Source organism: Gorilla gorilla, chromosome 5, assembly GCF_029281585.2.
Source record: "Gorilla gorilla gorilla isolate KB3781 chromosome 5, NHGRI_mGorGor1-v2.1_pri, whole genome shotgun sequence".
NCBI classification, from domain to species: Eukaryota; Metazoa; Chordata; class Mammalia; order Primates; family Hominidae; genus Gorilla; species Gorilla gorilla.
This window is the reverse complement of record NC_073229.2, coordinates 72,560,693-72,578,189: the sequence shown is the minus strand read 5'-3', so window position 1 is coordinate 72,578,189 and position 17,497 is coordinate 72,560,693. Positions and strand designations below refer to the sequence as shown.

Sequence of the window (17,497 nt, the reverse complement as noted above, 5' to 3'; positions counted from 1 at the left end):
TGTGTTATCTCTGCCGAAGGCCTTACTAAGATATTACAGACCATGCTAGCACTACCTAAGGATTGGGATTATGCCTCTTGTTTGGGGATACCATATACCCAGTGCCTTGGGCAGTGACTGGCATCTGGTAGGCACTCAGTATATATTTACTGAATAAATGAGTTCTGCAAAACAGTAAGATTTATGGGGCCGAGGTGGGCGAATCACTTGAGGTCAGGAATTTGAGACCAGCCTGGCCAATAGGGTGAAACCCCATCTCTACTAAAAATACAAAAATTAGCTGAGCATGGTGGCACACGCCTGTAATCCCAGCTACTTGGGAGGCTGAGGCCTTGTCTTGCAGTAAGACAAGATGGCGAAACTGCATTCCAGCCTGGGTGACAGAGTGAGACTCTGACCCCGCCTAAAAACAAACAAACAAACAAAACCAGTAAGCTTTATGAATTAAATATTAAAGTATTTTTCATTGTAAGAAGATTTCTGGTTATTAAAACATTGGAATGTATTACTGTTACCAGGGGTAGTCCTAGTTGTAGATTACCTAAGAAATTCTTTCAGCATTATCGTTATTAAAATCTCCTTCCACTGGATAGGATTCTGTCTGTTCATACCAGGTTTGAAAATTCCTACTGTCACTAATGAATTGGGCAGCAAAGAGGTGTTCAAAGGATCAGCCACCACCTGAAAATTAGCTATTAGGTCAAATCCCATTATGATATCTGTCAGATTCTTTTGAGACCTGAGGAAATAAGATGTAAGGGATTTCGATGTGACTTAATGGGAAACCTTCATGGAGATATCCACAGCAGCAGTAAATCTTATGGTTAGGGGAATTAGAAGTATTAAAATTACATCAAATCATGGGGCATGTGGAAGGCAGGCAGGCAAGATGACACTAATATGGAAGGAGAGTCCTAAAACGAGAATGGATATTCAAATATAAACTTCACCTCTTGCACAATTTTGCCCAAGATTGTCACTGTCACTGAAGATGGTAACATAGGTTAAAAAGTTACAGATTGTGCTAAGCCTGACAAATAAGTGTATCCTATGTAAACAGAATATAAATTATATAGTTGTAAAAAAGCAATGAGTTTGAGATTACTTCTTTTAACATGAAGAAATGGATAGTAAGTGATTTCCTCAAAATTATTGTCCTAAAAGACACATATCTAGACCCTAAGTCACCTTCCTTCTAGTCCAGTGATATTTTCACCTCACCACACCATCTCACTTCATATATTTTAAACTAAGTAACATTTTAAGTGTATTAAAAGGATTATTTTTATTAATATTTATTTTTAAAGCATTAATCTTAAATATGCATCAGACTTGAAAAGTGTTTATGAAATGTTAATTTAACCAGCGTTAAGAGAATTAGCCAAACCTAGAGATTTTAAAGCTTTTTCACTTCATTGTTTAAAAAAATTAATGTCTTGGCACACCACCACCCCAAAATCTCAACTTTTGAGTTAATATTTAAAAGTAATTTTTAAAAAAGAGTTTGTTTTCTTAAAAACAAAAGCGATGCTCTTGATTTGTCAGCAGGACCACCACAGAGTGAGAATGTATTTGTTGAGCTTTCCAAACTGTCCTAATCCCTCCCCATTTTGACCAACCAATGCATGACAACACTGGATGACCATGGGGACACAGTCCATGCTGTGAAACTCTCTATGAAAGCTCAAAGGTTCACACAGGGCCTGGCCTTGCAAACTTGGTCTCTTCAACACTTACTAAGCTATGACTGGCCCAGATAATCTTTAATAACACAAGCAGAATTAAAACTATCTTCAAAGACTGAAGTTGAATAAAAGATTTAAAGTTATACTATGAAAGAGAAATCTGACACAGGGAGACTACATTTAATTCCTGTGAGAATGTTTTATACCTCTTAAAATTCTTTCAATTATTATAAAAATGTAGTACCATGTAAATATAGCCCGAAAATGGTTGCTATAATTCCCATTTCATACTGGGTCTGCCTTAACTGAAAAAACTATTAGGAGTCCTTATAATAATTTATCTAATGTGAAAAGGAAATGGCCTTATAATAGTTTCCATTGCCTTGTAATTTTTTTCCATTTTTTTTATAGAAAAAATATAATATTTTTGAGAGAGTGACCATGACTAGTAGCAGTGGAAAGGGGGGCAAAACCTTTGTGAACAGTGTAACTTTACATTCACCGGGGATGACAAACTACAGGACATGATGCCTAGAAGAAGAATCATCAGGAATCCCATAAATTTGTGTTCCCTCAGTGTTTCAGTAAAACCAATTATAAAGCCTCAACTGAAATTATAATTAGTAATTAATCCATTTATGTGACTAGATAAAACACAGAATAGGGATGATTCACAAGCTTCATTAATTTGTTTCTCACCGATGTTCACAACTGGTAAGAAAAATAAGAAGTAATCAACTGCATGCACCAAAAACCCCAAGACAGAAATCATAGGTATTCAGTTTCTTTTTCACAGGCATTGCTAGTTCGAAAACCAAAACTCTGGTAATACTGGCACTTAGAGGAAAAAAATGTTTGCACTTTCATTTTAAAATAAGCATTTAAGGTAAAAGCTAACAGTTTGCATGGAGCAGGAAAAAAATTAGGTAATGCTAAAACAATGCTAATGATTTAGTGTAATGTATAAAAATTACCAGTTTTACTTAAGTATGCCTTAAGAAAAAAGTACAAATTGTATTTACATAATTACACACTTTGACTTCTTTTTCTTCTTCTTACCATCTTTGCTCATCTTTTATTTCTCAAACTAATGTATAGAAGGCATCATTAACACCCTATCTTTGCTGGTTTCAATAAAGGGAATTCCCTAACCGCTTGCTAAGTCCTGAGCCTTTTGTGTCTACTGTTCTAGAAGGCAAATCACATTTATTTCCTACTAGGACCATAGGCACATCTTCAGATTCCTTAAATCTTTTAATTTGTTCTCTATAATTGTGCATATCTTCAAATGATTTAATATTATTTATGGCAAATACACGAAGAAAGCCTCCCCCCCCGCCCCCACCCCAGTCCTCATGTACTGGTCCTCATTGCATTGTACTCTTCTTGACCTGCTGTGTCAAGAATATCCAAGAGACAGGTTTCTCCATCAATTACTACTTGTTTCCTGTAGGAATTCTCTATTGTTGGATCATATTGGTCCACAAAATGATTCTGAATTGGCTTATCGTCAAGACACTTTTGCTTACGCCACCAGCTCCAACTACCGCAAGTTTATATTCAGTCATTTTCAGCAGGCCTGGGAGCCGCTGAGCCTCTGGCCCTGCCGCCGCCTTCCGTGCCTGCGCCACGGAGCTCCCAGTCCGAAATGGCGGGGAACGGGAGTACTGGCCGAGCTTCATCTAAACCAGTATTTGTCTTATATACTTTACGTGAATATGCTTATTCTCAAGGTAAGGCAGTCAAAGCTCATTCCATTCCTTAGGAATTTATGATGCAGGATAATGTCAAGCACTAAAGATTCATTTTATTTCAAAGAACCAGCAAATTTCAGTAGATCTTAATGTTACACAATGCACTAAATAGTAGACCATGCTTCTCCCTGGAGTCATTGTTTTCTAAATTGCAATGTAGTACCTAAAAAGCATTGCAAATAAGAATGACATTGTGAATCTTATTGAAAGTTTTAGGTCAGTTTTGTCATAATGCATTCTTCATCATCTGTCAGGTTGTTGGCATGTGAAAGGTCTCCAGAGGATAAAGAATATTCTGCTAGAAATAGTCTCCTCCAGTTTTCTCTTCAAATAACAACTTGGGTCAAAATCATCCTTACTAGGTCACTGTTAAACAATCTTTCTGATATGTTTGACATGTTACTGTGCATTACATCACATCAAATTTTGATCATGCTTTATAAAATTCCTGACATGTCTAATGCTATTGTATTCTCGTAGTGAGTATTCAAATGTGGCAATAAATAATGTCCCGGACCTATTTCTAATAATTTTAGTTTGCTTTAAATCCTTATCTGCTAAAAATTTTTCTCTAGATCTTGAAATTACTCCACAATTTACTAGTGACTATGATAAGTCACTTAAATACCTCATCTTATTTATTTATTTATTTATTTATTTATTTATTTATTATTTTTTTTGAGATGGAGTCTCACTCTGTCGCCCAGGCTGGAGTGCAATGGCGCGATCTCGGTTCATGGCAACATTCGCCTCCCAGGTTCAAGCAATTCTCCTGCCTCAGCCTTCCAAGTAGCTGGGATTACAGGAGCCCCCTGCCACGTCCGGCTAATTTTTGTATTTTTAGTAGAGGCAGGGTTTCACCATGTTGGCCAGGCTGGTCTCAAATTCCTGATCTCAAATGTTCCACCCACCGTGGCCTCCCAAAGTGCTGGGATTACAGTCATGAGCCACCATGCCCGGCCAACAGCTTCTTCATCTTTAAAATGAGATACAGTAATACCTGTATTATAGGGTTATTATGAGGATTAATTTAGTAACTGTAAGGGTTTATGACAGTATTATTATTGAAATATGAGGTCAAAATAAATTTGTTTCCCTGAGTAGGATGAAATGCTCCTTTAAGGGGAATCATTTAAATTTCTTACATACTTTTATTTGCACATTGCAGCAAAATACATGCATGTTAAACTACCAGCATAACTTAATTCATGAACGCATGTATATACCTGAGGATCTTCATGGCCCCAGGAACATATTAAACTTTTCTGATACAATTTTTCTTAGAGTTTGTTTTCGTCTTCATATATTGCTTTTCATTTGTTTACACTGTACTTTCATCTATATAATATGCATTAAAAATGTAAAGATGTTTGCTTTTTCAAGTAGTCAAGTTCAACAAAGTTTTTATCATATGAAAAATTAATAGGTAAGCACTCAAACATTGATGAATAAAGATACTAAACAACAGTAGCTATAGGCAGATCACCCACCCGCTACCCTCTGTTTCCAAACAGAAATAATCAACCCTTCCTCTAATTTCATGTTCTTTCTCTCAGTGGTGGAGTGTTCTAGATTGTATCAGTCTAGCTTGTTATTTTGATTTCCATCTGGAACTGGATCAGTCCTTACTCAAGCCCAGATAGATGACATCATAGAAATAAACTGTATTAGTCTGACATAATTGTTCTCTATGCAATCTTCACATTTATGGGGGAAAAGGTTAGTTTTCATTAGTGTACTAATCCAAGGCTTGCTCTCTTCCTCTATTGTAAAAAGCAGTAAATTGATACACTGTTAGTGATAGCTGTCATATGACTTACTGTAAATTATATAGCTCTTAAACTGCCCTCATTTTCTCCTTGGAGAGGCCTTATTAAATGAAAGCACCATGCTCCCGCAACTACAGTCAGGTTTCAAAAAGCCAAATCTCATCACATTGCTTGTATCCTTTAAATCCTTCAATGTTTTTCTGCTCCTTTAAGGCAAATACACAGACTTCCCTGATCTAGCATGTGCCTGCCTACCCAGCCTCATCCCATCTACCCCTGCCATTCATTCTAAACTCCATCTGGGTCGGGTGCTTAAATATTCTGGAATATGTCACATTCTTTCTGCATATTCCTGGTATCTCTTTTTACCCCCCTTGTCTTCCTGTAAATAACATAAATACCACTCTGCTAACCCTCCTAAATAAGAAAACTTTATTGATCTTTCTGGTCACAGAGCATATTTTTATTGTAGTATTTTTGTCATTGTTTACTTCATGTCTCTTTCTGCCACTGTTGTTTGGCTCCTAAAGATGGGGCTTAAGATCTTTGTCAGAGTTATTCAAATTGGCAAGTTATTTTTCTCTGTAGATTGCTTCAAAGAAAAATAAGCATTTAAAAAATTTTAAAAGAAAATAAAGGCACTTATGATTTTTTATATTTTTAATAAGACAAGGATAATAATGGGAAAATTTGAGAAAACATTAAGGTAAATTAAAATTGCTTGTAAGGTTAGTTGGGTAAATAACATTTATTGAGCACCTTCAATGTCTCAGGCATTTTACTGGATTCTTTTTATTTGTTAACTAATACAAGAGTTGTAAAGAACTTAGAAAATAATGCTCAAAGCTTGACTGTAAGATAAAAGAAAAAAACAGTTCTAGTTATTGATATCTCAAATGGGAAAATTTGTAACCATGTCATCTTTATATGCACCAGATATTCAAATAAACATAGAAAGAAACAGACTAACATGTAACTCCAGTTGATTAGTTTCCAGGACATAGGCCTAACAGTTGAGGACGGTTTATTGATTTGGATAGAGAAACAGTAGCAATTACCTCAGTGTATATAAACTATGGGTTCCTAGATTATAATAAATTAACATGTGTTGTGGTTGGGCTATTATTGAACAAATTTAGTTCGAATTAGTTACATTTTTACTCCTTTTTATAAGATAGCATTATGGATCATGTGCTAAAAATCAGTAATCAGTTTTGGGTTTTGTATCTTTTTGTATGAACATAAGAAGATATAAACAGTGAATTCTTGAGTACAGTACAGATATTCTTGTCTTACAATGGGGTTATGTCTTGATAAACCCATTGGAAGTTAAAAAATATCTTAGTTGAGGAGAGGCCAAGATAGCAAATTAGAAGCAACTGCAGTCCACGGCACTCACAGAGAGGAATGAGAGGAGGCGGAACTATGTATTTAACATTTTATACATATGGACAATATATGTGTGCATATGTACAAATATACATTTGTAGACAATATGTACAAAAGCCATGTGACAAGTTCAGGAAACTTAAAGAGAGCTGGTATGGCTAGAGTGCAGAGAGAAGGGATAGAATGTTGCAAAATGAGGCCGGACATGGTGGCTCAGGCCTGTAATCGCAGCACTTTGGGAAGCCAAGGCGGGCAGATCATGAGGTCAGGAGTTTCAAACCAGCCTGATAAACATGGTGAAACCCCGTCTCTACTAAAAATACAAAAATTAACTGGGCATGGTGGATTGCGTCTGTAATCCCAGCTCCTCAGGAGGCTGAGGCAGGAGAATTGCTTAAACCTGGGAGGTGGAGGTTCCAGTGATCCGAGATCGTGCCACTGCACTCCAGCCTGGGTGACAGACTGAGACTCCGTCTAAAAAAAAAAAAAAAAATTGCAAGATGAGGTTGGAGAATTAGGACATTGTATGCCAAGTCAATTTTTTTTTTTTAATCCTAGAAGCAATGAGAGATTTCTGAAGAGTTTCAGTGAAGATGACATCATATTTGTCTTTTTAAAGATCACTCTGATTGTAGTATGTACAGTGGGTTGGGGGAAGGCAGAATGAATGAGAAAAAAATAGTTCAATGGCTACTACAATGGTCCAGGTAAGACTTGGCTGTGTTTTGGACTTTGATGGCAGTGAAAATTTTAAAAATAATAATGGGTGGCTTAAAGAGATGCTTAAGGAGAAAAATAATAGGTCTTGGTTATGGGATGGTTATGAGTTTTGTGAAAAAGAGATACTTTGAAGATGCTTAGTTATTGTAGATGTAACTCCGTGGATCCTGGTGCCACTTAGTGAGATGATAAATGCTGGAAATTAATAAATAATTTTCATAAATTAATGAATAATAGGTATATAAACATGTAAGCTTTATCTGATATACACATACCCTTATGTCGTAACTCTTTCAGACTTCAGTTTATGACCAAGACCAGGTCAGACCTGGCTGGAAAATTGCATACCATGGATTTACCTTTGGGCACGTTGAATTTGATGTGATTTTGATAGTGAAAATGTAGACTAGGTGATTTTTCTAGATTATAGTGGTAGTCAATAGTGCTACTATGCCTTATGCTTGTTTCATATTGCCTGGGAGAAAGAGTATAGGGAAGTAGTAATAAAGAAAGGAGTATGATTAAAGGTTGAAGGACTAAGATATTTTATGGCTGAAATAGAGAATAAATTTGCACAGGAGATGCAAGAAGTAGACAATTTTCACTGTGCCAAATGCAGTAGATTGGTCAGATAAGATTAAGATAAAGGTAACTGCTATCAAAAATATATAATACATCACAGATAGAGCTCAACTATCTATTAAAAGAGGACAAATTTTTGGACAATGGGTATAATCTCTACCCCCATCAAGAAAAGCCCGATTCTTGGAATTATAATCAGAATATAAATACTGGCTCTGCAAAGAAATTAAATGGGTCATAGAGACCTAACGGAATGTTAAACTCTTTCTTCATGCCTACAACCATCGTTAAAACTAGGTACTGACTGTTGTTAGAAGGGCATACGATTAGTGAATTCAAGTAACAGGCAATATTTGGGAATGATGTAAATAGTTATTATCTTTGGATATATACTTATAGTGCCATGCATTAATAAGTGTCTGAAAATACAGATATAAGAGTCAGCTCTTAAAAATAAAATGAGCAGAGAAGACCTGAGTTGGGTAGTGGTGGAAAAGCCCACCAGCCAATGGGCTGGTGTTGAGATAAGGACCTCATTTTGGTGTTCAAGCTGTTGAGTACTCAATTATCCTTAAAATGCATTTCTTCCTTGATTTGAACAGCAACATTCTTACCCTATGTTCTTCTTAGTATTTGTTTCTCTTAAGCCTCAGAAATTTCTACCACTCTCTGTCAGATATTCCCATCAATATTTTACAGACACTTAAAACTCAATATGTCTACCCCAAAACTATGTACATTTATTATGCATCCAAAAATAAGTGAATAAATTTTAAAAACTGTGGCTAAATGGTATGTGATACAATCAACTTGTTGAAATGTCTGGTGAGGGGATATCTGTGGCAACCTTCCCAAAGCATTATGGTGAATGTTCTAAGTCTAATTTGTCTTCAGATGACTTTTAGGAGATATGAGTAACAGAAGAAGGTGAGGGAGAAGGAGGAGAAAAAGCAGAAGGACAGAGGAGAGCAGAATGAGAATTATATGAAACGGCACCATTAAATGCCTAATAAATAATGTAATAATATTGCTATTAAAGCCAAAAAAGCCTTCAATATGTCAAACTTAAACTAAACATACTGTTTTACTCTAAGTGGCACACACAATTTATTGAATTTATAAGGGAATACTATCCTCTCCATGAATGTCTGCCCCAGCATTCTTAACTGGCACACGTTACAGTTTGGCTCCACTAAACAAAAAAACCAGTCATAATTATGAAAACTGGTTTTGTACAAAAACCAGCATGAATGTAATGGGAGAATGGCTGTTTGAAATTTATTAAGAGAGTATGTGAATTCTGACCCTCTTCATTTTTTTCAGCCTGAAACTATAATCAACTTCCCTAACTTCTTGGTATCTCTCTTCCTCATTTGTGATACCATTTTTTACTTTTTATTTCCTTGTATTACTGTGATCCTTTTTACTTTACACCTCCTTGTATTACTTCCATGATTTCTTACCAGCTACTGTTCTTTATTCTTTTCCAAAACTTTGAATGCTCTTTTTGGTTGCAGACCCAGCCTATAGTATCTGTGGAGCCTGATAAGAAGCCTCTGTACCTGTGGGAAAGTAGCCTGTAGGTTTTCACAGGTCAAAGTGTTCAAGAGTATCAGGGCTTTTGATCTCTTATTATTGGACATATAAATGAAATTTTGCAGAAATTTTATTCTGGGTCACCAAAGTATTATTCCATTGGCATTAACAAATCTGTAGATACCCTGTTTAAAGCCATGTTACTAAAAACGGAACTAGGATTTCACATGAACAAAATATTTCATATTCTTTATTTTCTCAAAGAAGTGTCTAAGAAGAACAAGCCCAGTAGCCTATTAAATAAGAAAAGCAATAGAGGTTCTATTGTCTTATAATGCAATATAAGACAATTTTTGGAAATTTGTTTTTGGAAAACTAAGATGAGATCATTGCTTTAATTCTGAATAATGAAAAGAAAATACAAGAGAAAGGGAAATAACTAGGAGAAACTAGACAGACCTTAGATCCTGGGCAACCACACACTGGAGGAAGAGCTGTGTCCCTCTCAGGTGCATGTTTTGAAGCAAAGTGGAACAACAAAGATAGACCCTAATTTCTCCACAGCAACACTAGATTGGTACCAATGTACTTGTTTTTAGAAGCATGGACTAAAGGGAAACCCCTGTGTTCTTTCAGACAAAGACCTTCTTGTTCAGATCTCTTGGGCTTTTTGGTACTTTTATTAATTACAACAAAACTAACACGTTCCCTACCAATTCTGAAGCTCCAAGAAACTCTTGTAATTGTTGAGCAGGGGCAGACTAGACACGTGGAATTCAAGTTAACTGTAGTCGATGGTAACAATTAGCACATCTTATGGATCAGTAGGCACTCCATTTGACCCCATAATGACTAGTGAAAAAGAATGACTACCAAGTTAGAAAACTGACTGTCATCTTACATATTTTCCTTTGCCTCAATAACGGCATCATTCCATTCTCATCCCAATCCAACCTAAACCATCCCCAATTAGTGAACACTACATCTATGATGTCGTCAAAATAGATTGGCTTTATATTGCAAGTGTAAGTTTGGTGTTCATTCTCTCCCTTTTATACACACTGATACTTTTTAGGTTCTCATCATTTTTCACCTGAAATATCTTAAAGGCCTCATAAATCTTCTCTATACACCTTATATTGTCCTTATATAATCCATTTGTCATACTGCTTTGTCAGATTGATCTTTCTAAACTATGAATTTGATCAGTCACTCCTCTTAAAAACTTGCAGTAGTGGGGCAGAGCACAGGGGCTGATGCTTACATAAATAATTACATAATTTCAGCATTTGGGGAGGCTGAGGCTAGAGGATCACTTGAGCCCAGGAGTTCAAGACCAGCCTGAGCAACATGAGGAAACCCCATTTCTACCAAAAAAAAAAAAAAAAAAAAAAAAAAAAAAGCCAGGCTTGGTATAGTCCCAGCTACTTGGGAGACTGAGGTAGGAGGATTGCTTGATCCTGGGAAGTCAAGGCTGCAGTGAGCTGTGATCAAGACACAGCACTCCAGCCTGGGCAACAGAGCAAAACCATGTCTAAAACAAAAACAAATAAACAAACTCGTAATGGCTTCACAATGCTTACAAAATAAAATCTAAACTTCATTTCATGGCCTATTCTTTATGATGTTGCAAGCCATGTTCTCCGAGTCACCTTTTATTATGCTCTTTCTTCTTCTCACCCCATAAAAATTATTTTTAGTGAGCCAAATATATTACGTGATTTTATACAGTTAGAGCCTACCTGTTTCCTCTCTGTGATTATCTTTGCCTTTACCTCTTCTTTGATAGTTTATCTGGCAAGTTCATGCTCATCATTTTAGATAAAACTCAAAATATTCTATTATCAGTGAAGCACATGAGACCCTCAAAGTTATCCATTTTCTCCTCTCTGCCACCATGGAAAATTGCCCATGTTATTAAATACGATAATTATTTAAACATGATTTCTATCTTTTAACCCAGAATTTGCTAAGGAAATCTGGACACAGAGCACAAGCAAATCTGGCACATAATCGGCACTTAATAAGCTATTCTGCCATCATTTCCAACTCAATAAATCCAAACCAGAATTCTTCAGCTTCCACCTAATGTTCTCCAATCTTCTGTTCCTGTCAAAGGTGTTATTTTTCTTGCCATTTAGGGTTAAAATATTATAATCTGCTCTGACTCAGCCTTCTCCTTAATTCAGCATTGTCCAACCAGGAAATATGCTCACTCTAGTAAAAGAACGCAGAGACTTCAAGGTTTTTCTCTCCAAGGAGAGTCTTCTCATGGTATCCCCAAGGATCTCTGAGTTGTACTTTCCCTTGCTTCAGTTACCAGAGGCAACAAAATTCTTACTACAGACAGGCACATACTGTTTTCCTTTTAACACTGTGGCCTAATCATTAGCATACGTTCTCCCTCTGATTTCATGTAGGACAGGTAAAATAGATTAGAAACTTTAAAAGCTTTAACTAGCTGCTAACTTTTTTAAAAGGATAAACTTGGTAATTAGAAAACATATAAACATAGGAAGACTTTCACAGCACATATTTCTGATACTTCTCAACAAATTTGCTCCTTAGAGTTGTTGGTTTTGCCATATTTTTAAATTCAGTCTTGAAACAGCCATATCAGTATTCAAAGTACAGATAACTTGGTAGGCAACCTGTCTGAGTTACTTGCTTCCTGAGTTCCAGTCTGCCTCTATGTGGGCACCATCTTATCATCCAAGCTCTAAGAGCTGTTATTGGTAATTTTGACCAAGAAGACTTTTTCTACAGGGCTTTCAGGTCTTATTGTGCCCACTCCATTTCTTATCAGAGAGATCCCTTTCTTCCAGGTAATACAAATGGTAAGTGTACCATACATGAGGTCCCACTACTCTTCATACATCACTTCTCTCACATTCCATTGATCTAAACTTGTCACATGGTCTCACACTGTTACAAGAGATATAAGGTGTCTAGTCTTCCTATGTGCTCAGGAGAGAGAGAGAGAGGAATTAAATGTCAGTGTGCACTAATAATTTCCCCAGTAGACTGCTTTGGTTTAGTAGGATTTAAAATAGAGCTTCAGAAACCAACTATTTTTCTAATTGTGATTCTTGAGGAAAATGCACTTTAAGTCCCAAACAATTGACTTAAATTCTTATAACTCAGTTTTCTGGGGATAAGATGTTGAGGGTATTGGTTTGTTCAGTAAGATTGTAAGTCTTTTAAAGACAAGGACTTTTCTTGCACTCCCATTATATATTTAGAAAACTTTCAATTAAGCATGAGATGCTTAATTACTAATTCATTAAATAAATCAACAAAGTCTGATTAAATAACTTTCTGATCAGATCTGTATGTGAGAAGAATTTCCTGCTTTTTAAACATATTTTCTTTATAAAACTCTCTATTTGCATATAATTACATAAAGATTTAGCAGTAAGGTAGTGATCCATTAAATTGTCAACCCATTGAATTACTATTCAATGGAATTAGATGTTTGATGGCCAGACACGGTGATTCACGCCTGTAATCCCAGCACTTTGGGAGGCCAAGACAAGTGGATCACTTGACGTCAGGAGTTTGAGACCAGCCTGGCCAACATGGCGAAACGCTGTCTCTACCAAAAATACAAAAATTAGCCAGGAGTGGTGGTGGGTGCCTGCAATCTCAGATACTTGGGAGGCTGAGGCAAGAGAATTGATGAACGTGAATGCAAGAGGTGGAGGCTGCAGTGAGCCGAGATCAGGCTACTGCACTCTAGCCTGGGTGACAGAAAAAGACCCCGTCTCAAAAAAAAAAAAAAAAAAAATGTTGTTTGAATACATTTGATTGATAGTGTGATTCTATTATTTTAATAATTTTTGTTACATATGTATGTCCAATAATTGAATCCTCCCAGGAGTATGGTTTTAAATTCAGGTTATTATGTTTAGATACCACTCAATCATGAATCAGGACAGAGCCAACCCTGCCATGTTGCAGACAAAGACAAAAAGAGAAATCATTATTATTCATCATACCATTATTAACATTTAGATATTTTGATCATACTGGAATTTTTTGCATTCATTTTGATTCTTTAAAATATTGCATTGAACATTTTTTTTGATTACTGTGTTTTGGCACCTCCTTAAATTTTGCACCAGAAATGAAGATCTCTTTCCCTCCACTCTAGTCCCAGCCTTATAGCCATGCCTAACTTCCAGAGTGTGGGGAAGCATTATTGTGCCTACTAGACTAGAGAAAGAAAAATGAGGAAAGTACTAATGACTAATACATCCAGTTAAAGTAATAAGTTATAATGCAGAATTGTTTGTTGAAGGAAAAATGATACAACTCAAAGGATCATTTTATTCATCAAGCAGTAGAATATTCCTCATCAAAAAATGAAAAATTTGATTTAATTCTATAGAGATATGATTTACAGTCCCATCAGTAATAAACTCTTTCTTTTTTTCCTCTAGAAGCCTTACTTGATTATTTTACTCCAAAAAATCTATATTTGAAAGTCATGGAGTCAGACAGTTTTTTCAAACAATTGAGATGTAATCATTGCATTGCCATTACCTAAAAACTCCTGGTGGATTTTTAATGTTAGTACTTCTTGGATTTGACTTCTTCAGGTACTCTAAAATGTTTACCTTAACTCAGTTTGTTTTGCATTTTTATCATTTTTTGTTATTCCTAGCTTGCAATGATTTTTCTCTAATAAAAACCAACAGTTAAATAATAGCAGAAATAAAATTTTTAAAGTATCTGAATTTTAAGAAACACAAAATCATCTAAATAATCCTCATTCAATTTCGTCCAGGATTCTATATTAAAATGCTCTAGAAAAATTCTATTCCATAATATGCATGTACTTTATTTTTTCTAAAGAAATGTTTTGAGTATGTAGTAATACATTATTTTAAACAATATTGGTTCTAATAATTGTGTTTGGTTAGCCAAAAAATAAAATAAAATCTAAAAAGGAGATAGAGAAAAAATGCTAACTGATATCACACCTGCATATTTCATCAGCATTATCAATGTGGCTAGTCTACATGATACTTTATAGTCTGGTCTAGCTTTAATACCAGAAAAGAAAAAAAATACCTTTCAAATAAAAGCCAGATTTATCCCTGTAGAGAGTACTAATTCTCAGAACACATTTCTCTGTTTAATCTTTCTTTTCTTATAACTGTGGTTCATATGTCTCTGTGTTTGGCTTATTGCTTTATCACTACCTTTACATCAGTAATAACAGTTCTTACTAAAGGGCTAGAAAATCTTAACTTCATCATAACATTCATTTTTTCTCTTGGCTTCTGACTCCAAAGTAGAAACACAAATGTTCAACCATAATTGTGTGGCCTCTTCTACTTGCTAGGAAGCTCCAAGGGAGATCATATCAAGGGAGATTTGTTTATTTTTTGAACACTTTGAAATTCCATGTTGTGGCAGGCAAAAGCCTGCAGTCAGTTACTCAAGCAACACTCACCCAAAGCAATTTTATTACAACCCAAAAGTTATTATTTCTTGCAGAGAACATCTACTGAGTGATGTTATGAATAAAATTAGGTCCTGAGACAATTCAGAAAATATGTAAGGGGCCTCCTTTTAAAAAAATTTACCATATGGGAGCAAGACGGTGGAATAGAAAGCTTCACTGATTGTCCCCCACCCCATCCCCTGCAAGGACACCAAATTAACAACTATCTACACAGAGAAAACACCTTCATAAGAACCAAAAATCAGGTGAGTACTCGTAGTGCCTGGTTTGCACTTCATATTGCTGAAAGAGGCACTGAAGAGATAGAGAAAACAGTCCTGAATCACTGACATCACCCCTCCCCCATCCCCTGAAGCACAGGCTGGTGCAGAGTCTCTGGGCACTGGAGGAGGGAGAACACAGCAACTGTGAGGCATTTAACTCACTGCTGTCCCGTTAGAGCACAAAAGAAAACTGGATCGAACTTAACTGAAGCCCAGCCATGGAAGGAGTATTTCAACCAGCCCTAGCTAGATGGGAATCACCAATCCAGCAGTCCAAAGTTGAGTGATTGCAAACCTCACCGCTGAGGGCTACAGCACTCTGTGTCTCCAAGTAAACTTCAAGGGCAGTCAAGGCCATGAAGACTGCATCTCTTAAGTGAGTCCTAGTGCTAAACTAGGCCCAGGGACAGTGGATTGGGCTGGCACATGACATACTGAAACACCAACTGGAGCACCCAAAGGAGTGCTGGCATCACCCCTCCCTTAACCCCAGGCTGCACAGCTCAGGGCTCCAAAAGTGACCTCTTCCTTCTACTTGAGGTGAGGAGAGGAAAGAGTGAGGAGGATTTGCATTTAGGACACCAGCTCAGCCATAGCAGGTTAGGTCACTGATCAGAGTTGTGAGGCCCCTGTTAAGACCCCATTCCAGATCCAGTCCCTCATTCCAGAGGCTCCCAGATGACTTTTCTAGACACACCCTGGGACAGAAGGGAACCTGCTACTTTGAAGGAAACAACCCAATCCTGGCAGGATTCATCACGTGCTAACTGAAGAGTCCTCGGGTCCTGAACAAACGGCAGCAATACTCAGGTACTACATCAAGTGCCTTGGGTGAGCCTCTGAGATATACTGACCTCAGGTGAGACTCAGCACATTACTAGCTATGGTGTCCATGGGGCAAAACTTCTGCTTCAGAAAAGCAGAGAGAAAAGTAAAGGGGACTCTGTCTTGTACCAGAGCAGCCACCATGGGGCAAAGCACCAAGCAGTCTCTTGGGTCCCCAATTCCAGGACTTGACTCATGGATGGCACTCCTGGACCTGCGCTGGGCCAGAAGGGAGTCCACTGCCCTGAAGGGTGAGTCCCAGGCCAGGCAGCATTCATGACAAGCTGATTTAAGAGACCTTGGGCCTTAAGGAAACATTGAAGGTAGTCTGGAAGTATTCCTTGTGGCCTGGAGTGGTGGTGGCTATGGGTGAGTCTCCTCTGCCTTTGGAAAGGAGAGGAAAGAGTGGGAAGGATTACGTCTTGTGGTGTGAGTGTCAGATCTGCTGCAATACAATAGAATACCAGGTAGACTTCTGAGGTATTTAACTCTAGCCCCTGACTCCTGGAAGGCACTCTGGACTCACACCTGGCCTCGGGAAACTCACTATCCTGAAGGGAAGAAGACAGGCCTAGCTGGCTTTGCCACTTGCTGGTTGTAGAGCCCCAGGGCCTTGAGGAATCATAAGCAGAAGATAGACATATGGCCAATACGTATATGGAAAAAAGCTTAATATCACTGATTATTAGAGACATGCAATCAAAACCACAATGAGATACAATCTCATACCAGTCAGAATGGCTATTACTAAAAAGTCAAAAAATAACAACTGCTGGTAAGGTTGCAGAGAAAAAGAAATGCTTATACACTGTTGGTGGAAGTGTAAATTAGTTCACCCATTGGGGAAAACAGTGTGGTGATTCCTGCACGACCCAAAAACAGAAATACCATTTGACCCACCAATGACAGAATGATATACATGCATATGTTCATTGCAGCCCTATTCACAATAGCAAAGACAGGGAATCAACCTAAATGCCCTTCAGTGTTAGACTGGATAAAGAAAATGTGGTATATATACACCATGGAATACTATGCAGCCATAAAAAAGAATGAGATCATGTCTTTTGCAGGAACATGGATGAAGCTGGAGGCCATTATCCTTAGCAAATTAATGCAGGAACAGAAAACTAAATATCATATGTTCTCACTTGTAAATGGGAGCTAAATAATGAGAACACATGGACACAAGGAGAACAACAGACACTGAAGCCTATCAGAGGGTGGAGGGTGGGAGGAGGAAGAGGATCTGGAAAAATAACTAATGGGGACTAGGCTTAATATTTAGGTGCCAAAGTATTCTGTATAGCAAACCCCCATGACACAAGTTTATCTATGTAGCTAATCTGCACATGTAGCCCTGAATGTACTTAAAATAAAACTTAAAAAATAAAAATAATAAATAATTAAAATAAATGATTCCTGGAGCTAAACACAGTAAGCCAGATAAGCCCTATCCCAATTAGAGCCAAATATCTAATGAAGGGACCAGAGACACTTT

The 17,497-nt window shown here is 37.0% G+C and overlaps 1 long non-coding RNA gene and 1 pseudogene across 1 annotated transcript in view; one reads left to right on the top strand and one right to left on the bottom strand.

Moving 5' to 3' along the window:
- LOC134758668 (uncharacterized) overlaps positions 1–17,497 on the top strand; it is a 179,332-nt gene that overhangs the window by 27,987 nt on the left and 133,848 nt on the right. The window lies entirely within an intron of this gene.
- On the bottom strand, positions 2,704–3,253 carry LOC101132557 (GTPase KRas-like; annotated as a pseudogene).